The 24579-nt window shown below is 35.5% G+C and overlaps 1 protein-coding gene and 1 non-coding gene across 2 annotated transcripts in view; both read left to right on the plus strand.

Annotated features, from left to right (window-relative positions):
• Positions 1–24579, plus strand: part of CFAP299 (cilia and flagella associated protein 299) — a 637244-nt gene that overhangs the window by 142386 nt on the left and 470279 nt on the right. The gene's annotated exons all lie outside the window — the stretch shown is intronic.
• TRNAD-AUC lies at positions 22291–22363 on the plus strand. Its single transcript has one exon. It is a non-coding gene; the product is annotated as a tRNA-Asp (tRNA).

Here is a 24579-nt window from a genome sequence, read left to right on the forward strand (position 1 = left end):
TGTCATTAAGTTACAGATAAAAATTGTTTAACTGTAATGAAAATAATTGTAATACGCTTTTCAGGAAAGACCACATGTTTTATGTAATGATTGTTTTAATGAGCAAGATCTTAAAAAAAATTCTAAGGATAATTTCATGGTTTAAAAATAGAATTAATGTATGCTGGACACCAGATTTTCTGTAAGTTTAACATGTTCATAAAAATAGAGGTATAGTAAATTAAACTTAGAATTCTGAATTCCATTTGATAAAATCACTTAAACAATCATGAGTTTTGCTCAGGCTTTAAAAAAGAACTCATCTGGAAAATATGTTATACAGGACAACACATGTAATACACATACAAATACCATAGTTAACATTCGTAAACACGACATAAGAGTAATATAGCCATTTTTTTCTCTATTTAAGGAAATGTTTTATTGTAGTTTGGTCAACGCAATATTGGGGCTTCCCTGGTGGCTCAGATGGTAAAGAATCTGCTGTCAATGCAGGAGACCTGGGTTCAATCCCTGGGTCAGGGAAGATCCCCTGGAGGAGGGCATGGCAACCCATTCCAGTATTTTTGTCTAGAGAATTTCATGGACAGAGGAGACTGGTGGGCTACAGTTCATGGGGTCACAAAGAGTCAGATATGACTGAGCCTCTAACATGGACACAATATCACACAGCCCATATCTATGTATAATAACTCTGAAAAACTACTTTTCTTTCATTATCACCAGATTTCGTAGGTTAATATTTTTGACAATCCAGTGTCAAGAAGAATTAGCAACAGAGATGTTTGTAAAAAGTAAATAAGCATAAAGTGGCTCATGGTAAACTAGTTCTTTAGTTGGGGCAGGGAAAGCAATTGTGACCAATGGAAGGTCAGAGGCAGAGAACTCGTGTAGGATAAAGTGAAGGGACTTGGAAGTATGTGTAAAAGAGTTAGGAAGAAATACAGCTTGGTACAACATAATGCTAGTTGCTAACTTAAATAGTTTCAACCAGCTCTGAAGTATGTATAAGGCTGTCTCTAGCTGTATGGTACTTGGGTACACGTATAACTCCTTATCCTTCTGGTCTGGGCCCAATGGCAGTTATGTTAAGCAGTCTTCCTTGATCCCTTGAGTTAATGAAGCCATCCTCTACTACTTAACCCTATGTCAGTTTTGTTTATTTCTTTCATAGCATTTTTTAAAAATTGCATTTTTTAATTATCTTGAATTTTTCCGGCATTTGTTATTGTCTTCACTCCACTGAGCTGAAACCCTGAAGACTGCTGAGACCTAGCTTGGCTTTCTTTCCCTCTCTCCCATTGCTGTAAACCACCTCTGTGTTTTAGTGACTAGAATATTATGCACATAGTCAATATTTGTGGAAGAAATGAATATGTTAATATATGTCATTGTGTGTGCTCAGTCGCTCAGTGTTGTTTGACTCTTTGTGACCCTTTGGACTGTAGCCTACAGGCTCCTCTGTCCATGGGATTTCCCAGGCAAGAATACTAGAGTGGGTTGCCATTTTCTTCTCCAGGGGATCTTCCCAACCCAGGGGAACCTGCGTCTCCTGCTTGGCAGGCTGATTCTTTACCACTGAGCCACCAGGAAAGCCAATTATATGTGGTAGACTCAGAAAAATAAAAATGATCATCTGTGATAGTTAAGAACCTTAATTCCAGTATATGACTCTAAGTCCATCACTTTCTCAATTAGAATCTAAAGATAGATGTGTATCTCTTTTACCTTATGTTTTAAAAGAAAACCATCACAATTTATATGCTAAATTTTATTTTGTTTTGTTAATGCATATAAAGCTAGGCTAGATTTTGTGGATTTGGTGTTCATCCGCAGAGTGAAAATTTAGTAATAGCTATGTTTTACAGTGAAAGTAGCAAGGGGAAGGAGAAGGAAAACCTATTTAATTTGGCTGAAACTCTGATTTCCTTCTTGAAATATATCCTTATACAGCTTACTTTCCTTGCAAAAAAGCATCTGCAGCAAGAACAAATTTTACCTATTATATTTAAAATAACATTTTAGGAAATCATATAAACATCACAGACACATTGAGCTGCCAATTCTTGGTCATTGTGAGATTTTTAGGATGGGTAAAAAAATTGTATTTGGTTTCACTTTATTTGGAAGAATGTTTTCTTTAACTTCTACCAAAGTAATTATATGATTCGTATCAAATTTTTGGTTTAAATTTTCTTAAATCCATAATTCAATTTTTGTTAATTTACAAGTGACTTTGGCCATTTATTTTTTTGTTTTTTACTTTTTGAAACATTTTATTTTTATAAAATTTTAGAGGTTACTTTCCATTTATAGTTATTACCAAAAACTGGCTATACTTTCTATGTATATAATATATCCCTGAGCTTATCTTACACCCTAGTATTTGTACCTCTCACTTCCCCTTTTCCATACTCACCCTCCCCACCTTTCCACTGGTAACCAGTAGCTTGTTGTCATTTTTTTTTTTTTTTCTGGATGGATATTTCCTTAAGTGGTTTTGATAAATGAGACTCTTAAAACAGAAATGTGCTAGTTTCAAAGGTAAGGAATAGAGTACTAAATAAGATAAAGTCCATGTTTGTTATTCTAAAAGTAAATTTCTATAAAAATGATACATATTCACTATAGAAAATTTCAAAAAATAAGCAAAAAGTGATAAAAAATTGACTGTAATTCTGTCAACTGGCTTTGGTATATTGATATACTTCTTTATCTATCTGTATGGTGTTTAGTCACTAAGTCATGTCCAACTCTTGCGATCCCAGGCTATAGTCTATGGGATTCTCCAGGCAAGAATACTGGAGGGTTGCCATTTCCTTCTCCAGGGGATCTTCCCGACCCAGGAAATGAAACCAGGTCTCCTGCATTGCATGCACATTCTTTACTGACTGAGCTACAAGGGAAGGATATCTATCTCTATAGATATATGTGAATCTATATTTTATATACTATTTAAAATTTGGATCATGCTATACTTTCCAGTTTGAAACTTACTTTTTAACCTAAGAGTGTATTATGGGCAATATCCAAAATCATTGGATTTTTTTTTTTGGTAACTTATTTATTTATTCATAAGTATATTTTTAATAAAAATTTCACATATTTAAGGCATATGACATGAAGATTTGGTATACATATGAATTCCCACAACACATCCATCACCTCACATATATACCTTTTTAATTTATTTATTTGTTTTGGTGAGAACACATTAAGTACTACTCTTACGCAATATAATATTATCAACTGTAGTCACCCTGTTATACATTTATCTTATAATTGAAAGATTTTACCCTTTAACCAGCTTCTATTTCTCCTGCACCAAGCTCCTGGCAACCACCGTTTCTACTCTGTTTCTATGAGTTCTACTTTTTATTTTTTTTAAAGATTGTGCATATAGGTGAGACCATGCAGTAGTAGTCTGCCCTCCCAATCGGTCAGTTTATAGCAAGTATTTGAAAAAGAAAATTCTAGTAAGCTCCAAAAATTTTCAAGCAGAACTTGAATTTGCCTTACACTAACAGCTACTTGCATAGCATTTGTTTAATTTACTATTATTTACATAGTATTTATATTATAAGTAACCTAAAGAAGACCTATAATATATGAGAAGATGTGCGTAAGCTACATGCAAATACAACACTTTTATGGAAGGACATCCGTGAATTTTGTGTGTCTGGGGGTGGTTTTGGAACCAATGTCTCATGGGTACTGGGGACAACTGCATTTGTCTTCCTTTGTCTGGGTTATTTCACTTAGCATCATTCCTTCCAGGTTGATCCATGTTGTTGCAAATGCCAGGATTTTTCTTTAAAGACTAAGATTCTATTTATATGTAAACCACATTTTCTTTATTCATTCATTTGTTAAAGTATGCTTAGATTGTTTTTATACCTTGGATGAGGTGAATAATGCTTCACTGAACATGCGAATACAAATAACTCTTCAAGATAGTGATTTCATGTAATGTAATTTTTAATGTCAGTATTGTAATATGGATGTATTTAATACCATGTTTAGTTTAGGATTTATTACATTTTGTATTTCACATTATTCTTTTCTTGCATTATAATAATGATAATATGCTTAATATAATAATGATATATGCTTCAAAGTTGAATTTGCTTCCTAAAACACTAATGGATATTATTTTTACAATGTAATGTTTTAACCTTGAATGTAATGTTTCTGACATTAGCATTTCTACATTATTGTACATACTACTAACATTTACCCATGGACTTTTTTCACCCTTTTAATTTTTACCTTTTCTTGGTATTTTGATATATGTTGATATATATTGATAAGGTGTGTTTCTTATTAACAATGTGTGTGTAGGCTTTTTTTTTAATAGTCATCTAAGTGGAAAATCACTGATAGTTAAAAATAGAATTTAACCTATTTTCAATATTTTTTGTGTAATTTGTATTAATTTTAGTGGATGGATGTATGTGGGTACAGTTTAGGTACAGGAGCTACTTTGGTCATTTTAGTTATATCTTCTCCCTTTTTCAACTGACGTATAATTGACATATAGCATTGTATTAGTTTCATCACAACATAATGATGTGATATTTGCGTATATTGTGAAATGATAACCATAATAAATCTAGTTAACATTCATCACTGTACATAGTTACAAATTTTTTGGTGATAAGACCTTTACAGATTTACTGTATCAGTAGATTTCAAATATTTATTTTAATATTAATTATATTCACCATGTTGTACATTACATTCCTGTGTCTTATTTGTTTTAAAACTGGGCATTTTTATCTTTTAACTCCCTTCACCTATTTCACCCCTCCCCATACCCTACCTCTGGCAACCACCAATCTTGTCTCTGTATCTATGAGGTGGTGGTGGTGTTTTTTAAATTACACATATAAATGAGATCATATGTTACTTGTCTTTGTCTGACATATTTCGCAGCATAATGCCCTCAGAGTCAATGTGTGTGGTCAAAAATGGCAAGATTTCATGTTTTTATGGCTGAATATATTCATATATATATGTGTGTGTGTGTGTGTGTTTATACATATATATATGTGTGTATATATATATATATATACACACACACACTCCATTTTCTTTATCCATCAGTGCACATGTAGGTTGTTTCCTCTATCTCCTCTTGAGGAGCTTTTTTCCTAAGATTAATAATAAAATCAATATTTCTCTGATTAAAGCCCATACTCTGAAGTATGATGGCAAAATGTCTCATAACTTCCAATTAAACCTTACCATTTTACATCTAACATTTTATTTATATAAAATAGCCATAAATAGCCAGCTAGTTCTAAGGAATTTAGAAACTTACTTACTTTACTGAGTTCATTTTGTTATTGTTGCTGTTTTAATGATAAGCCAATGTATTTGCATTCTGAAATAGTCACATTTTGTTTTTTTTGGTTGGGGGGAATCTTACCTAAACTTCCATTTAGTCCTCAGACTATTGCAATCAGAATAGAACTCCCATCTCAACCAAAATTGCCCTTGTGAGCATCAGCAGTGTCTTTTAGTTAATCAATCCATTGATCGTTCAATACTGCTCCCCTAACTAATGTCTCTGATGCTTTTGGCATTATTGAAAAGAGGTTCCCAGAAGAATATGGTGGGAAACCATGAGAAAATGGTCCCTTAATCAGCATTCTGCTTTGGGTGGCCTTCTTATATGCATAGAAAGTGGTTTCGTTCAGTTTTCCGTCTTTGAGTTTGTTCTCTTCTGATTATTAATTTCTCCTCAGGAGAACTTGTTGAAAAACTGTTTCCTAACTTTTCCTCATATAAGAGCCTGAAGTATTTTGTTATAATAAAATCCTTAAATTTAGACCTGTGTAGATTATAGAATATGAATAAAATTATGCCAAACTACCACATTTTAAATTGCAATAATTCTATTTCAATATACTCCATCTTCTCATTTGTTGAAATAGCCAGCTATTTTGTTGAAACTGCTGTCAAAGCAATAGTAAATTTATTCTAAAATATTTTAATATTTGTGGTATTTGGCAGTATATTCAGTAAGTCTTTAATTACATCTGATAGAAATACAAGTTCCATCTGTCTTACACGTGCGCCCTACTCAAAGGATGGCACCAGTGCAAGTCTGTTTCCGATGCTCATAAATAAGATACCAACAAACCCACAATATTGGTACAGACTGTTCTGGACCAGTTTCTAAAATGTTAACCACAGGAAGTGATTTTAGTTCTTTTTTTAAAACCTTTTTTTTTTTTTTTTTTTAATTTTCCCTCCATCAGACCGCCTACGTGCTCATTGTGGCACTTTAGATTTCCTGGCTCTTCTAAGTACTCAGAATTACTGGAATAACCAAATGGAAGGCAATCTTATTTAATTACATAAAAGGTAGACACAGAACTGAAGCGATAGCTATCTAAGTCTGATCATTCTAAAATGAAGGTTTTTAAAAAAAGACCACTGAAGCTTGTAAAATGTGTGGTCACAGCAAATACAGATCAGTGCATTAACAGTCAACCTTTCTGATAATTCCTAAGATAACTTGTAATGCATAAGCCTTCGTAAGTCTAGCTTACCTTATCACCACTCTTCAACATTGTATTTACAATATTGAGTTATTCGCTGTTGAAATTTAAATTTTAAATGGGAACAAAAACACTAAGAAGGAAATTAGTGTGCTGTGCTTAATATTAATAGTTGACTCAATTTTTCTTAGGAGGTGCATTCTTTTGTAATTAAAATAATGTGTTATTAATATATATTTATGTGAAAATGTATAAATTGTAATTCATTTATTACAATTAATTTTAAAATTAAAAATTATTCATATAACTTTGGATAGGTTTCTAAGAGTTTCCTTAACAGTTTGGATTTCTCTCAACATTTCTGAACACAGAATAAAATTTCCACAGTGTTCACAGAAGGCTCTGTTTTTGGTGTAGTGTTTATTCTCTTTTCTTCTTTATGACACAATAGAGAAAATGAAGCATATGAAGTTTAGTAGTTTGGAAACTATTTTTTCATTTCTTAGGATGAATTTTAATTATTTTGATCATTTTGCTAAGGTTATCATTCAGTTTTGGTTCTGCTCCGTTCTGCTGAACTGCCTAATATTTTATCTCATGGTATATAATTTGAAATACTTTCATGTTTTGTATGATCCATTTTAATTATTTTTGATCAAGATGGCTGATCTTATAAAAGACTATGATATAATGTCTCTCCCCATATTTTTATATTATGAAATGCTTAGATGAATGAGTCAAATTTGATATGTTAAGTTTTGTAACACATACCACTTATCAAGTAAATTAAAACAGCAATTTTCCTTTACTCAGGTGGTTCTTTTTTTCCAGATAGAAACTGGCAAATAAGAGATCCTGACTAAGTGCTCTTCATTTACGGAGAATTCCTTCTGGTGCATGATTAATAAAATCCTTGGGGTAACATAAGCTTAGGTGGGGAAATGGGAAGGGTAGAGAGGGGCAGAAAAGTGTCATTAACTTCCTGAAGGGCATGTGAGAGAAAATGTGAGATCCAAAGATCTTTCTGTAGGATTTTGAAAGACCATCTCCTCTCCATGATTGGAATTATTAAATTGAGTTATCACAGAAAACACGAGGAATTACCTGAAACTATAAACTGAGATTGTTCTCCTTTAATGTCTGAATAAGCTTACTCTCAACTCTTGATTTCTCCAAGACATCCTTATAGTTATCTTTAGCATGGAATTTCTTTAAGAGATAGTCTGTGTTCGCTGCTTTTACTTCTCATTCCTTAAATATCAATGATTTCCTCCTACCTTTTTATGAGTTCTTCTGGAAAAAGCTAAGTTCATTACTGTTTTTATCTATATCTTACCCAGTCTCTTTATAGCATTTGTCACCAAGACCAGTACTTCCTTGACCAGTACTTCTTAGCTTCTGCCTACAGTGTCACACCTCTCTCTGAGTTTATCTTCTGTCTCCAAGGATGTTTTTTGGGTTGTTTCCCCTGAATCTGCTTCTTTAATCTAACCTTGTTGTTGTTCAGTCACTAAGTTGTGTCCGACTTTTTGCATCACCATTGACTGACGCACGCTAGGCTTCCCTGTCCTTCACTATCTCTCGGAACTTGCTCACAGTCATATCCATTGATTTGGTGATGCCATCCAACCATCTGATTCTCTGTCACCCCCTTCTTTTCCTGCCCTCAGTCTTTCCCAGCAACAGAGTCTACCCTTACTAGTTAGGTATCTCACATACTGTCTTTTGTCCTCTTTTTGGTATGTTTTCCTTTGTCCATCTCATTTATTCCTATGGCTTCAACTTCTGAGGACTCCCATTTTACATGCATACAAACCCCTTTCTTAGCTCATGAGCCTGGATCACCCATGAAGCGTAATTACAAGCTGTGGTAGGTGTTAGAATAAAACTCAGGGGAGCTATGGAAATAAAGAAATAATTTAGAAAAATAAAAGGGAGAATCTGACCTGTTGGGAAAAGGTAGTTGAAGAACTGATTGTTGAGGAGGCATTTGAAGGCAGTGGTGTAAATGATGTCGTGAGGAGGTAGAAGAACAAGCAAGATTCTTGCATGTTGTCTAAAACTGAATTTGTCGAACATCATTCTCAGAGTAGCAATACTAAAATCCTGTAGTGATATCTCATCATCTACAGAATAAGGGTAAAATCCTTTAGCCTAGGACTTGAAGTCCCTCATATCCTGGCCTCAAGTTAACTTTCATCTGATTTCTAGCACTCCCCCTGATCTACTTTGTTGTTCAGTTGCTATGTCGTGTCCGACTCTGTGACCTCATGGATTGCAGCAGACCAGGCTTCCCTGTCCTTCACTGTCTCCCAGAGTCTGCACAAACTCATGTCCATTGAGTTGGCAGTGCCATCCAACCATCTCATCCTCTTTTGCCCCTTCCCCTTCTGCCCTCATCTACTTGGTTGCTCCCTAAACTTCAATGTACATTTAAGACTTTATCATTTGTTTTACACTGTTTCTTTACCTGGATTGTCCTCTTTCTTCCACATTTTGTCCCTGGCCAGCATCTCTTTTGTATCATTCAAAGCCCAGTGAAATAGGATGCCTCTGCAAGTCTCCTACGCAGTGGGTTTTTGCAGAACTTTTTGCAAGACTTTATTACGTTCTTATCATATCTTACTCACAAGAGGTGTCGTTGTATTGATGCTCAGACCATGGCTCTGGACACAGACTGCCTGGAGTCAGTATCCTGTTTGCCCTGACTGTTACCTGTGTGATCTCATATAAGCTAATGATAGTACCTCCTTCATCAAGTTGCTGTAAGGGCCATAGGTATTTATTTCTTAGAACAGTAACTGACTTATATTAAGCAGTTTCTTAGTTATTGTCACTTTAAAAAAATATATATCATCCTGTACATTCAAGCTACAACTCTTTTGGAGGCAGAAGCTATCCTTATTAACCTTTTGCTGGCCACAAAGTAAATGAAAAAATAGATATTTGCAAGATTGAGTTTGCTATTTCTCTGAAATTCTTTGAATGAAATTCTTACCACCACTTTTGTTTTAATATCTGTTCATGGTTTTCTAGGAAAAGAGAATTGGGATAATGAGATTTAATTTCTCTGTCACTTGAATTAATGTCAATGTATTGACTAATGTCTTGATATAAAGTACTCAGCATATATATAACTGAGTCACTTTGATGTACGCCTGAAACTAACTCAACATTGTCAATCAACTGTGCTCCAATATAAAATTTAAAAAATAGAAATAAAGTACTCAAGAAGCCCTTGACTGAATTGTGAAATAGACAAAAATTGTCCTTTCCCCCGTGCATTATTTCCCCAAAGTTCTTCTCCTATTCCTAATCTCAAATAACTATTCTTTTTCTGTCTCGTGAACTTCAACTCTCAATTATCTGACAGGCATCTCAAAAGCAATAGTATGTAAGAAAATAACACATGGATTAATGCATGGATTGGTGTGAATTATGGTCATTGTTATAATTCTAGAGTTGGTTGTTCAGTTCATGGAAGTTCAATGTAAAAAAAGTAAAGTTGATCATGCGTGGCCCATGATAATTAGTCTAGCTCTATGAACTCAAGTCTATCTAACAATATTTTCCATTTTTAGATTATGAAGTACTTTCTAGAGTTATTTACATTTTAATGGAGACCTGAATTTACTTCAAGGAATTCATCTCTTAGTCATTTAAAACTCAGTATCAGATTGTTCTACTATCTCCAGTTCTAGAGATTTTAGTTCTCCTATATCTTATATCTGCTCACACTCTTTCACAGATGTTTATTTCTTCATATTCATAGGAAACAAATATTTGTTTGTATGTGGATAGTTGGGGAAAGGACTTGTCCATATCAGCTCAGGTCATTGTGTTGCCACAGATTCCTGAAGGCATTGCTTATAGTGAGATTTAATATTAACAAGCCTTGGACAATGTGATGGAGGGACATTCTTTGGAGTATTACATGGTTTTCCCAGTTTGTTTACAGGTAGATCCTGATTATACTTATTTGAGAATACTATCAATGTGCTTGGGAGCCTTTAGAACTGTATCCTCTAAAGAGAATTGAGGCAATTTTCTAAGTAGTACTTTCAGAGAGTTGCATTAATTTTATAATACTAACTTTAGAGGCATTGCTTTCTTGGATCTTTCACAAGTATTCTTTTGGAAGATTCACTTTTAATTAAAATCTAATCTATCACCAAATCCAATTGATCCCAGTTCAGAAAGAGGTTTTAAATTGATTGACATGTGCCAGTTTTCACTGCCACTGTTCTGGTCCAATTGCGTCACTTCCTCTGCAGAAAATCACCACATTGGCCTCCTACCTGATCCGGGTGCTTGCTGTTGGCTGTTGGGCTCTTCTTCTCTCCAAGCTTCTCTCTGATGCTTTTACAGCAGAAATACATTATGGGTGCCAAGCTCCAAGCCTCAGGAACTTCTGTGGTGGACTCTTAGATTCCAGAAGCTTCACTTATTGGAGATTTGTTATATTTCCTCGATTCAAAAACAATAAATTACAACTGATTTCCATATAAAGACAGATGACACTTTTGTGTCAGTTTTTTCTTTATACTGTACACTATAATTAGTCAGACCCAAAATAGCTTTAATTATACTATCTAGATACATTTTTAAAGTTGGTCTCATCTGGTAGACAAGAATAATACATAATTGAGACCTCAAAATTATGTCATGTCTGCTGCACCCTAGGAAAAAACAAAATTAAAGAAAACTATATTTAAATTATACTGTGAAAGGTGTTATTTCTCTAGGGGAAAGCAGTTAGTATGAATTTGATTTTTTTTCTACTCATTTATTTATATTCTGAAAATTTCCACATTTATGCCTATTTAATATTAGTATCCAAATAAGTTGACCCATGCATGCAAGAACTTGCTTCACAGAGAAGTGCTATGTAACAATATTTTTCTGTGATGTAGTTCAGTATAACAATTGTTTTTCTATCATATGATAGAAAGATATAACTTTTTTCTGATTACAGCCATTTCTATGAAATGGATGGTCCCGTAAAAGCAATTGTTTCTTTTGATTTATTTTCTAAGGTAATAAAATACAGAAGAAACTTTTGCAATAAGAACTTTAGTTGTATAAATCTTGTAATGACCCTGTCCTGTATCAAGTATTGTCTTCAGATTCCCTTCATCTTTTCAATTTTAATCAGTTCTATTGTTTATGCAGGGCTTCCTGGTGGCTCAGAAGGTAAAGAATCTGCCTGCAATGCAGGAGACCTGGATTTGATCCCTGGGTTGGGGAGATAACCTGGAGGAGAGCATGGTGACCCACTCCGGTATTCTTGCTTGGAGAATCCCCGTGGACAGTAGTCCGCCAGGCTCTGTGTCCATGAGGTCACAGGTAGTTGGACACGATTGAGCAGCTAAGCACAATACAGCATTGATTATGTAAAATAAATTTACTGGAAAAATAATACTCTGATATATACATACACACAATGTGTGTGTTGGAGGAGGTGGCCAGAGAAAGAGAGAAGACACACCATAAAAATCAGGGAGAGGTAAGTCTAAGGATGTTGTGGTAGATTATCTTTTTATTTTAAGGTTTCTTTTATAATAAAGTTTCATTTTAGCTGTTAATTCAACAGACGGTAGCTGAATATCATCTACACCTTGATAGTCATCAGTTCTTACAGGTAGAAGGTTATGGTTTATATTAGTTCCTATAAAACATTTCTAGGTGATTTCAGTATCTTTCACTACCCTAATTTAACAGTTTCTTGGCCTACTATCTTCTGTTTATGTCATCTTCCAGTCTACTTTAGTTTCTCAGTCCCAGTACCATAATCTTGACCTTATCATTGTTAGTAAAGTCAACTTGTCTTTAATCTCAGTTTCAAGGAGACCATTCTCCAACCATCTTTTATCTCTACAATTCACTTTCACGATGAAACCAATTTCAAAGATTCTTCAAACCCATCAGGACCTTACAATTCCCTTATTTTATGCCTTTTCACTACCTACTCATTTTCTCACATTCTCACTCATGTTCTCAATTGCTAGCTATCCATTCAAATGCCATGGTCCATCACTATAACCACTCATTTTCGGACCCAACTGCTTACTCCTGTGACCCTTTCTCACTCTTTCATATTTACATGATAAAATAAAAAATTTGATAAAAGCTGATTTTCTACTTTGTGCCTATACCTGTGGAGCTGAACATGTCTAGAAAAAAATGCTATGTTGAAATTCACTCCTAAGTTCACAATCATCAACCAATGTGCCTTATTAGTGCTTCCAGTAGTCCTATTACATTTATCTAATCCATTTGCTTTCCCACACTCCTCAATGACTTTTTTATAACTTCTTCCATCTTTTCAAAACACCCCACCCTTACTCTCATCATCTTCACTCTCAGCTGATAATCCTTCTTCTCATCTTCCTGAGATACAGAAACAATAAATAAAAATTTTAAAAGCTACTACTATTGTAGCAACTCACCATCTACATTTGTCCCCTTATACTTTGATCTTTCTCCTTTAAAAAAAATTAATTAGCTAATTATGCTTCAATCAAAAGCTAATATTTTCACTGTTATACTAGAGCCCATGCCCTCTTGCCAGCTTAAGGACATCACACCAGTCACCCTCTCTTCTTTCAACATAAACTTTTTTCTCACTAATTCGGTCATCCATGTCAGTGGAAAATTTTAATGTAATTTTTCTCATCTCATAAATCTCTATCTTTAGTCCATATTTCACTCTAGATATCACCTCATCTCTCTGCTTCTCTTTACAACAAAACAATACTTGAGATACTTATTTGTACTTTCTGCATTCAAGCCTTCTCCTGTTATTATTTCTCACTTTAGAAAAAATTGTATTCAGATTTATTGATTAGCACCATGTGGTATACAGGATAAGTTTTATCCTTTCATGATTTCTTTAACTAGTGAGCTTTATACAATTTTTCCATTGACTATATTAAACCTTTTTACTTTCTGTCATCTTAAAAATATGGATTTTTTTCTTTTTTTAATATAAATTTATTTATTTTAGTTGGAGGCTAATTACTTTACAATGTTGTGTTGGTTTGGCCATACATTGACATGAATCCGCCACGGGTGAAATAAAGTCTCACTTTTAAAAATTCTCAATGAGAAGATACTTAAATGTGACATTTCACTTTAAAACAATTTCACGAGATATTTTGTGCTTACCTTTGTGACACAATTTGTTGTTGTTCATCACTCAGTCATGTCCGACTTTTTGCGACCCCATGGACTGCAGCATGCCAGGCTTCCCTGTCCTTCACTATCTCCTGAAGTTTACTCAAACTCATGTCCATTGAGTCAATAATGCCATCGAACCATCTCATCCTCTGTAACCCTCTTCTCCTGCCTTCAGTCTTTCCCAGCATCAGGGTTTTTTCCCAATGAGTTGGCTCTTTGCATCAGGTGGCCCAAATATTGGAACTTCAGTATCAGCCCTTCCAATGAATATTCAGAACTGATTTCCTTTAGGATTAACTGGTTTGATCTCCTTGCAGTCCAAGGGACTCTCAAGAGTCTTTTCCAGCAATACAGTTTGAAAGCATCAGTTCTTCCATGCTCAGCCTTCTTTATGGTCCAACTCTTACATCTGTACATGGCTAGTGGAAAAACCATAGCTTTGACTATATAGGCCTTTAATATATGTGACACAATAATTACCATTTTATCTTCAGTTCAGTTCAGTTATTCAGTCATGCCCAACTCTTTGCAGCCCGATGGACTGCAGCACATCAGGCTTCCCTGCCCATTACCAACTCCCAGAGTTTGCTCAAACTCACATCCATCGAGTCAGTGATGCCATCCAACATTCTCATCCTCTTCTCCTTCTGCCTTCAATCTTTCCCAGCATCAGGGTCTTTTCCAATGAGTCAGTTCTTCACATCAGGTGGCCAAAGTATTGGAGCTTCAGCTTCAGCATCAGTCCTTCCAATGAATATTCAGGACTGATTTCCTTTGGGATGGACTGGTTTGATCTCCTTGCAGGTCCAAGGGACTCTCAAGAGTCTTCTCCAACACCACAAGTTGAAAGCATCAATTCTTTGGTGCTCAGGTTTCTTTATGGTCCAACTCTCACATCCATATATGACTACTGGAAAATTCATAGCTTTGACTAGATGGACCTTTGTTGGCGAAGTAATGTCTCTGCTTTTTAATAAGCTGTCTAGATTTGTTATAGCTTTTCTTCCAAGGAGCAAGCATCTTTTAATTTCATGGCTACGCTCACCATCTGCAGTGATTTTGGAGTCCAAGAAAATAAAGTCTGTCAGTGTTTCCATTTTTTCCCCTTCTATTTGCCATGAAGTGATGGGGCCATTTTATCTTGGTGTTAATTATATTCACTAACATGGAGAGTAGTTTATTAGCAAAGTTGTCTGGTTTGGTCTTACTGCAGGATGCTATGACTTAAAACACATACCCATATTTTTCTGTCATAAAGTTGCAGGGTCTTTTTTCTTGAACCTGCTCTAACCAGGCTTCATTTCCTCCCCATCTCTCCACTGAATCTACTTCTGCTCAGGTCACCACTGTTTTTCCCAGTGGCTGAGCCTCAGTTCTGGTATGACAGAGACAATCATTTTCTTCTCCTTTTTCTCTTTTAAAAACACTTCATTCTTCTTGAAACATCTCTGCTGTGTTTCTAAGACTCTTTCAGGAAACCATACCCTCCTACCTCATTGGTCATTTCTGCTCAATCTCACTGACTGACTACTTTTCATATTCCATACTTAAAACGCTTGGGTATTCTGTAACTAAGATCTTGATCTCTTCTTATCCACTTGCATGTTTTCACCTCCAGATTTATACTTTCAATTCAGACTTCTTTCCCCTAAACTCCAGACTTTTATATTCAGATGCCTACTGGGTATCTCTACTTAGATGTCTACCAGGCAGCTTAAACTTACCATGTCCAAAACTGTATTTCTAACCTCTTATTCCATCTCCAAACCATCTCTTCCCACAGGCTGTCTCATATCAGGAAGCAGAAAATCCATCCATCCAGTGGCTCAGACCAAAAAAAAAAAAAAATATTTGAGTCATCTTGATCCTTCTCTTCCTACCTCACCCCAAATCAAGTCTGTCTACAAATCATGTAAGATCTACCTTGAAAATATAAGCAGAATTGAATCATTACCCACTAACTCTACTACTATCTTTCTCGTCTAAACACCACTATTTCTAGCCTGGAATATTATGTACCATATAAGAGCCTCTTAAAAGATCTGCTTGATTCTGTGCCTTTCCTGTTTCCCCATCGCTTCCTTTTCTCAGTTCAGTAGCCAGATCGATCATATTAAGTTCTATCAGTTTAGTTCTCTACCTCAAACTTTCACTATAGATCCTTTTCCTTCACTGTACAAATCAAAATTCACAGGATGACTTACAAAGCCTACCCAAGCTGTCTTCTTTTCACCTTTCTGACCTTACCTCTTGCCAGTCTCCCCATTACCTCCTGAGTTGGCCAAAAAGTTCTTTCAGGTTCGAGCCAACTTTTTGGCAAACCCAATGCTTCAGAGAAGCCACATTAGCCTTAACATGTCACACAAACTCCTAACTCAAGGACTCTGCTCTTGTTCTTCCTGCTGCCAGAAACACTCTTCCTCCAGATCATCCTGTTTCTCATGGGTCATACCCTGTCCTTCTTTGTACCTTTTCTTATGTGGCTAACCATACCACCTACCATATGACTGAATGTATATTTACTTGCCTAATGTGTTCATAGTCTCTCTCCACGTTGGATTGTAAGCGCCTGGAGGATAAGGATTTTCATCTAGTGTTTTCCTTTGCTGATTTTCAAGTGTCTAGAACAGTGCCTGGCTAGGTTAATAACAATGCTTATTAAATGAATGAATGAGTAAAACACAATGCATATATTCTCCATTGTCACTCTGTAATTTTATTCATTCTTCAATTGTTATTTGATCCATTACCTACTTTGGGAAGGCTTTATTTCCCACCCTGCCCCCATATCAAGCGTGAATTAGCTGTACCTCTTACCTGCAGTCATTGCATCCTATACTAAGTTGTATTTTTGTACCTCATCACCCTGCCTATTTTCATATGTGTCATCGTGGAAGGTAAATACAAAATGTTTACCACTACATTTTTAGTACCTGCATCCTAAGAGGTATTCAAATAATTATTTCTTGAATAAATGAATTACATATATATTCTCCGTTGAGATTCTACAGCATCACAGAAATAGTATGTGTTGTACATCTCATATTTTCTTGAGGATCATCTTTATTGTATGCTAAGATTTTTTTGATGTTTTCAAAACTCTTCTTAAATAAATGGGTATCTTTTGAATTAAATATTAAAACACTGACAACCTTGAAAACTTAACTCTTTATTAGTAAATGTTTTGAATGATATCTTCATCAATCTTTAATTTTCAGACCATATTTTCTCTCTCAGGGAATGGTGTTGATTAGTTGCCTGTTACCAGATTGAAATCCTAGATAAAATCCAAGTTCAACAGGTTCAATAATCTTTATTAGTGTTATGATCTTTTTTATTTTATTTTATTTAAAAATATTTTGGAGTATAGTTGATAAATAATGTTGTGTTAGTTTCAGATGTACAGCAAAGTGATTTAGTTTTACATGTGCATGTATTCCCTGTTTCTCAGATTCTTTTCTCATGTAGGTTATCATAGAGTATTGAGTAGAATTCCCTGTAGGTCCTTATTGTTTATCTCTCTTATATATAATAGTGTATGTTAATCCCAAGCTCCTGATCTATCTCTCACCCCTATGTTTCCCCTTTTGCAACCATAAGTTTGTTTTCAAAATCTGTAAGTTTGTTTCTATTTTGTAAATAAGTTCATTTGTGTCATTTAAAAAATTCGATCCCACATAAATTTGTATGATATTTGCTTCTGACTTACTTCACTTAGTATGATAATCTCTAGGTCCATCTATGTTGCTGTAAATGACATTATTTCATTCTTTTTATGGCTGAGTAGTATTCCATTGTATATATGTGCTGAATCTTCTTTATCCATTCATCCATTGATGGATATTTAGGTTGCTTTCATGTCTTGGTTTTTGTAAATAGTGCTGCAATGAGCATTGAAGTGCATGTATCTCTTTAAATTATGGTTCTCTCTGGGTATATGCCCAGCAGTGGGATTGCTGGATCTTACATGCTCAGTCACAGTTATGTCTGACTCTTTGCTGAATCATATGGCAATTCTAGTTCTAGTTTTTCTTAAAGAACCTCTGTTCTGTTCTCCATAGTGGGTTTTACCAATTTACATTGCCACCAACAGTGTAGAGGGTTCCCTTTTCCCCACACCTTTTTTAGCATTTATTGTTTGTAGACATTTTGATGATGGCCATTCTGACTGGTGTGAGGTGATATTGTAAGTTTGATTTGCATTTCTCTTATGATTAGTGATGTTGAGCATCTTTTCATGTGTCTCTTGGCTATCTCTATATTTTCTTTGGAGAAATGTCTAGTATATTTAGATTCTCTGCCATTGTTTAATTGGGTTTTTTTTTTTTTATATAAACCTACATAAAAGAAAGAAAGATAGTGCTAAGTCATGCTAAGTCTTGCAATTCCATGAACTGTAGCCTGACAGGCTCCTCTGTCCATGGGATTTTCCAGGCAAGAATACTGGAGTGGGTTGCCATTTACTTCTGCAGGGGAACTTCCCAACTCAGGAATTGAACCCAGGTCTCCTGCATTGGAGGCAGGTGCTTTACTGACTGAGCTACACAGGAAGCCCAACCTGAAGACCTGCATGAGCTGTTTGTATACCTTGGAGATTAATCCTTTGTGAGTTCCTTTGTTTGCAAATATTTTCTCCCATTCTATGGGTTATATTTTCATTTTACTTAGGCTGTCCTTGGATGTGTCTGAACTGTATTTTAACATCTTGCTTCTCTTTGGAGGAAAGAGGCCAAGTTGCTTTAGATGAATCTAACTTATAATACTTCCTTAAGAACTAACTGACTTCATTTAGAACTTAGGTGTAATGATGAAAACCAAATGTTGACTATACTTATGGTAAAGTTTAAAACAAAGTAAAAATTAATTTTATTTCTGAAACCAAATACACAGAATATCATTTTAACAAAGTCCAGTTGTTTCACATTTTCAGATATTTTAAAAGCCTCATAATGTCTTCAAATAGACCACCACACATTGCATAAATTTATAGGAATGTTGCTGGTCTGGAATAAGAATGTCAGTCCTGCAGTCAGCACCATATGTATTTTTCAGAGATTAAACTTTAAAAAAAATTGTCAAGATGTTAGGAATTCTGAAGCAACAAAATGATGATATAGAAAAAACAATTAGAAAGTGTCTTCATGTTTAGCCTTATTACTTATTTAAGGAGTAAAATACATATTTTTGAAGATATCCATCAAATTGTTAAAATAAATTTTATTTGTACATGCTTATAGTCATTTTGGCTATCTGAAAGATGTATATAAGTAGAGCTATCATTCTAGATTATGATCAGGAAATGTCATTTCACACTTTTATTCTAATTAGTTCTATGATACACATGAAAAAATTAACCTAAGTATAGTTGTTTTTAAAAGATATTATATGCAAGTTATATTAATTTTAAGGATTATGTCAGACTCAATAATCCTTTATTAGAAATGAGCTTAAATAATTGTGAATCAAGTTGGACAATCAACCTATAGATGTTATATGAAACCATTTGTAGCTGATAGTATTTTGAAGTATTTTCCCCTCTTCTGCAGATTTTTGGTGGATCTCCGTCCATCAGCTACTCCGTATGCTAGGGAAGTCTTTGTTCATTTCTCCAGAGAAGGGAATACTCAGAAAAATTCTGAGGATCAAGGGAAAAGCAAAAGGATGTTTTGGTTGAAGAGGGTGTACGGATGGGGATAGGGAGAAATTCAAAGGAGCGTTGATAATGGTTTTGATTCAGTCTTGGGGATCCCAGAGAAAATAGCTTATGGTGAAATATGTCAGATTTGTGATCTCCAAAGAAGGTTTAGCTTCAAGATCAGGGACCAGGCTTGATCATTCAGGGCTCTTGTGTAACAGTTTTATTACAGTGAAAAAGAAACTGAGAAAGCTTCTGACATAGACCCACTCCTACAGCATAAGGAGTCTTAACTGTGACTGTGTCTTAAGATAACAAGATTAGTCAGAAGGTTCTTGTTAAGAAGGAGAAACATGTCCTCTAGCAAGATACATTGCTGTTATATAATCATTAGGACAGAAAAGAGTGACTGAACTGAACTGAACTGAACTTAAGGAAAAACAGACCCTTGAGCAAGATGAGTTGTGTTGTTGTGTAATCATTAGCTCTGGCCTTCAGAAAGTTAGTCTTAAAGACTGTTATCATAACAACTCAGAGTTTAAGGGGAAAAACCTCTTGTGTGACTAAAACAAAGCAATGTAGAAAAACATTTGTCCCTGGACTTCCCTAGTGGCTCAGAAGCCTGCAATGTGTGAGACCCACATTCGATCCCTGGGTCAGGAAGATATCCTGGAGAAGGAAATGGCAACCCAGTCCAGTACTCTTGCCTGGAAAATTTACATGGACTGAGGAGCCTGGGAGGCTACAGTCCATGGGGGTCGCAAAGAGTCGGACACGACTGAGCGACTTCACTTTCACTTTCCTCCTTGAAAGTCCAGGAATCTTTTATCCTCCTCCTCCTCCTCCTCCCCCTCTGGGATTCAGGACTTCTTATGAACCTGTCTAAGAATTAACTCTCTCACTGACTACCTCTCTCTAGTAGTTGAGCCCGAGGTGAAGATCAGTAGAGATTTCAGTTGAGATCCCAGAGTAAAACAGACCTAGACCTCCTTACCCTATGGCAGAGTCTAGCATGTGGAGAGGGGTCTACTCCCGGGAGCAGAGATGGCTGCATAATACCTCTAAGCAGCCTGGCCTGAGGTTGACCCATAACTTTCCCATGGACCACCATGCTCTGCAGTGCCTGAAAATCTTCAGGCACACCCAACAGGATCATGAAAATACAGGAGAGAGTTACTGGACAAGGTCTTATGGATGAGAATTAGGTTTGACAGAATTGTAACCTCACTAGACTTACTTCCAAGGATCAGACCACAGATGAGGTAAGATTCAGAAGGTGTGAGCTATGGACAGATGTCACCAAGGAACAACCGCCCCCTCTCCCCTCACAACTGAATATATGGATAAAGCTCCATACCTACTTCAAATATTTCTTTTTTCAAACAAATTGAAAGGGTATGTTTTAGTTTGTACATATCCTTAACTCAATAGATAACCCATAATCATATGATGACGGTGGAGAACTGCTTAGGTACCTACATCTCGGGGGCCATATAACTGGCATGTGGAGTACTTTAAACAGCCCTGATTGGCAAAAAATAACTTCTACAACAAGTGTAGAATAGTGATTACCCTCACCTTCAGAACATTTGAGATCTATACAAGAGGAGAATCCAGACAGTTTTCATTTATATGTACAAAAGCACCATGGGTAAATCAGTTTCTATCTGCTGTGCTGAAGAACAAGTAAAAATGCCACACTCAGAGATTTCCAGGCTTCCGGATCCAATACTGATTAACTTCCAAGTTCATGGAGGATTGCCTCCTCCCCTCAATGTTTATAGGTTTTCTCTGGAACACAGCTCTCCAGACACCAGAACAAGCCAAATGACAAGTTGCCAACAGAGAAATATGGGAAACAGTGGAGAGTACTTTTTAAACTGAGAACTACAAAACTTCTAGAGCCAGAGGTCAAGTCTAGAAGTTTAGCTTCCCTTGAATATAAATCCTGAAGATAACATCTTGACCCCAGATGCTTCCATGATGATCTTGGTGACGAACGAAGGGAATGAAGGAAGATGTTTAAACCACAGGATATAGTGTGGTTGGAATTAGATACCTAACCATGGCTGATATAAATTAAATGTTAAACACACTTGCTCATATAGCCTAAATATGTGAAATTATGTAATTTTTGTTTTAAACACCTTATAAAAAGTAATAGCATGGCACCCTTTATTTTTATTAGTTTATAGCATGCTGAAATACATTGTTCAATCTTGAATTTATGTGAGCATTTTAGAACAGGCTTGAGTAGAGGAGGTGGAATTAAATGCAAGCGTTTATTGACAATAGGACTGCATACTGAGGAAACAAAGTTTTAAGCTGTATTTGCTTTTACATGAAGTAGGTCTTACTTGAAATGAAAGCTGAATAAATAACAAAATCCTTGTTATTTTCATGTGTGAATGTGGCTTGTAGTCAAAAATATATTGTTATATACACTCATAGCAATTTTCCTTAGTCAGACCTTCAATCTTGACCTTTAAGTGTGAATATTAGAACTCTATATTATGATCTTATAAAGTTGCCTATTTCTGAAAAAAATAGTAACTAGCAACAGAATTTATCAGGTCATAAATAACTTGAAGAACATTACACATTAGGGATATATCATTATTATTTCTGCACATAGAATTGACTATTACAGATGTTAGTATTAACGAATCAGCAACAAAAAATAACCATACATTTTGAAGGTTGAATATTTATTTCATTGAGATGAGTAATGATGACACTATCTAGAAAAAAATCATGAATTTATCACAAAACTTATTCCCTGATCACCCTCTGTCCTACTTCTAGAAACTACTTTTAAAAATATGGTTGGAACTTACATCTCATCTCCTTCAAGATTCTGTTGTTTCCGCATTCTTCACAGATTCCTCAGCTGCAGAGCCAGCTCCCTGGGGAGTGATCTGTGTAGTTGTACAGAGTCCTGCATTTAGAAGGGCCCCTCAGGGGACCTCCCCTGTGGTCCAATGGTGAAGACTCCACACTATCACTGCAGGGGGCCCAGGTTCGATCCCTGGTTGGGGAACGAAGATCCCACATGCACATGGCCAAATAGAGGGTGGGAAGGAAGAAGGGCTGCTTGCTTGGTTTAAAGCTCTGTAATAATGTTGAACAACATGCTCCGCATTTCATTTTCTACTGGGTCTCATAAATTATGTGGGAATCCTTCTCCAGCTGCTCCAAACAGAATTTATTCTCCTCTTTGTCCTTATACTTTTTTTGTACCTGTCTGAACCATCATACCGAGTTACACTATAGCTTGATTATCATCTGCTTTCTCAGACAGTTGCAGTAGATGCTCTCGGTACTCAGTTCTCTTTTATGAGCCAGCTTACTCATCTCCTAGATGCTGTGAGTACTAGCCTTCTCCAGAGAATTGTGCTGCTCCAGAGATGCAGAAGGCCCTCTGCCTTAAGGTGAAACTGCTCTGCAGTGCCGTGCATGCTGCACAGTTCCTTGTGGTCTCCCTTAGGATCAGCTACAGTCTAAAGTAAACTTTAGCTGAGCCCACAGTCTTGCTTTGGTTTATCCTCTAACTTATCCTCCTTCCCTCACTGCTCTCCTCTGAGCATTCCCTTAATGGTACAGAAGTATCCGAATCCCTCTCTCAGGCTTTGATGCTAGGTCTTCCTGTCTAAGCCATCCATGGATTAGGGCAGGGACCATTTGTTGCTTATATCTTCATCTCCACCACCTTGCACATTTCTTGGCACATTATTGATACCTTATGATGCTTGAATGAAAGACCTTTCTAAGGATGGTTTATTGGAGTGGTAAATATCTTGCAGCTTAGTATTGTTCAAGATGTATTTGGAAGATATAAAATAACTTCCTTCACAGATACATACTTTCCTTCCAGTATGGTCCTTCCAGTAAGAACGTCAGCCCTAGATCATCTCTGACTCCTATATTTTAAAATGTTTATCTCTTTGACTGCCTATTTCAAACTCAGTTTCTTTGGAAAGGTTTTGAGTTCATAGAGTATCAGAATGAGAGAAGCCTTAGGGAATATCTGAAAGGGAAACGAGAAAAGAAAAATTCTTCAAGGTTCAGGAAGCAGGAAGAAAAGAAACAATGAAAAGATCAGCGGTATGGTTACATACAATGGACTGTCCTTTTCCTATTGAGCTTTATAAATCTTGTTTTGATGATTGTAACAAAATACATGATCAGATGTAATCATCTGGTACACAAGACAATGATATTTACAGGTGAGGAAAGTAAAGGGACTTGAAGAGAGATGTTCACAGTTAAATGGAAGTGGTAAGAATGTTGATACCAGTAAATTATTATGTCACATGTGTATACTATGTGATTCTCTGAGTAATACTATGAAAACTATGCAAAGAGATAGAGTCAAAAACACTATAAATCAATCAAGTTGGAATCCTAAAATATATTCAGTTAACCCACAGGAAAGCAGGAAAAGAGAAACAAAAGAATGAATTTCAGAGAAAGAAACAGAAAAAAATAAATTAATAAAATGGAAGTCTTAAGTTCTAGAGCATTAATGCTCAGTGATACCACTCAAAATAAACCAATCAAAATACAGATTGGCAGAATGAATTAAAAAAAAAATACAACCAGATGTTCTTTGCAAGAGATTCACCTCAAATTCAAGGACATAGTTAGGTTGAAAAAGAACTGAAAAAAAAGTATACATGAAAATACTAATTAAAAAATCAAGAGTGACATATTAATATCTGGCAAATACCAGGGCCAATAAAATTACTGGGAGCAAAGAGCATTGATAAAAGGATGAATTTATGAGAAAGACAAAATGATCCTAAATATTTATACACCAAACAATAAAGATTCAAAATTTAAGAAGCAAAAGCTGAAATGAGAATTAGACAGATCTACAATGATAGTGGGTGTCTTCAACACCATTCCCTTGGTAACAGATAGAACTACTAGATAAAGTCAGCAAGTATAAGAAAGGTCTCAACAATGTACTGAAACCAATATCTAATTGACATATATAGAACACTCCACTCAACAAATAAAGAACAAGTGCCCATGGGACATTCAGAAAAATAGAATAATTCCTGGGTCATGAAACAAACCTCAACAAATTTGAAAGAATTGAATTCACACATAGAGTGTTCTCTGACCATAATGTAATGAAACTAGAAATCAATAACAGACAGATAACAGAAATATCTCTAAACGTGTGGGAATTAAGTTATACATTTCTAAATAATCCATGGATCAAAGAGAAAGGCTAAAAGGAAAGAGAAA

Source organism: Cervus canadensis, chromosome 26 (assembly GCF_019320065.1).
Source record: "Cervus canadensis isolate Bull #8, Minnesota chromosome 26, ASM1932006v1, whole genome shotgun sequence".
NCBI classification, from domain to species: Eukaryota; Metazoa; Chordata; class Mammalia; order Artiodactyla; family Cervidae; genus Cervus; species Cervus canadensis.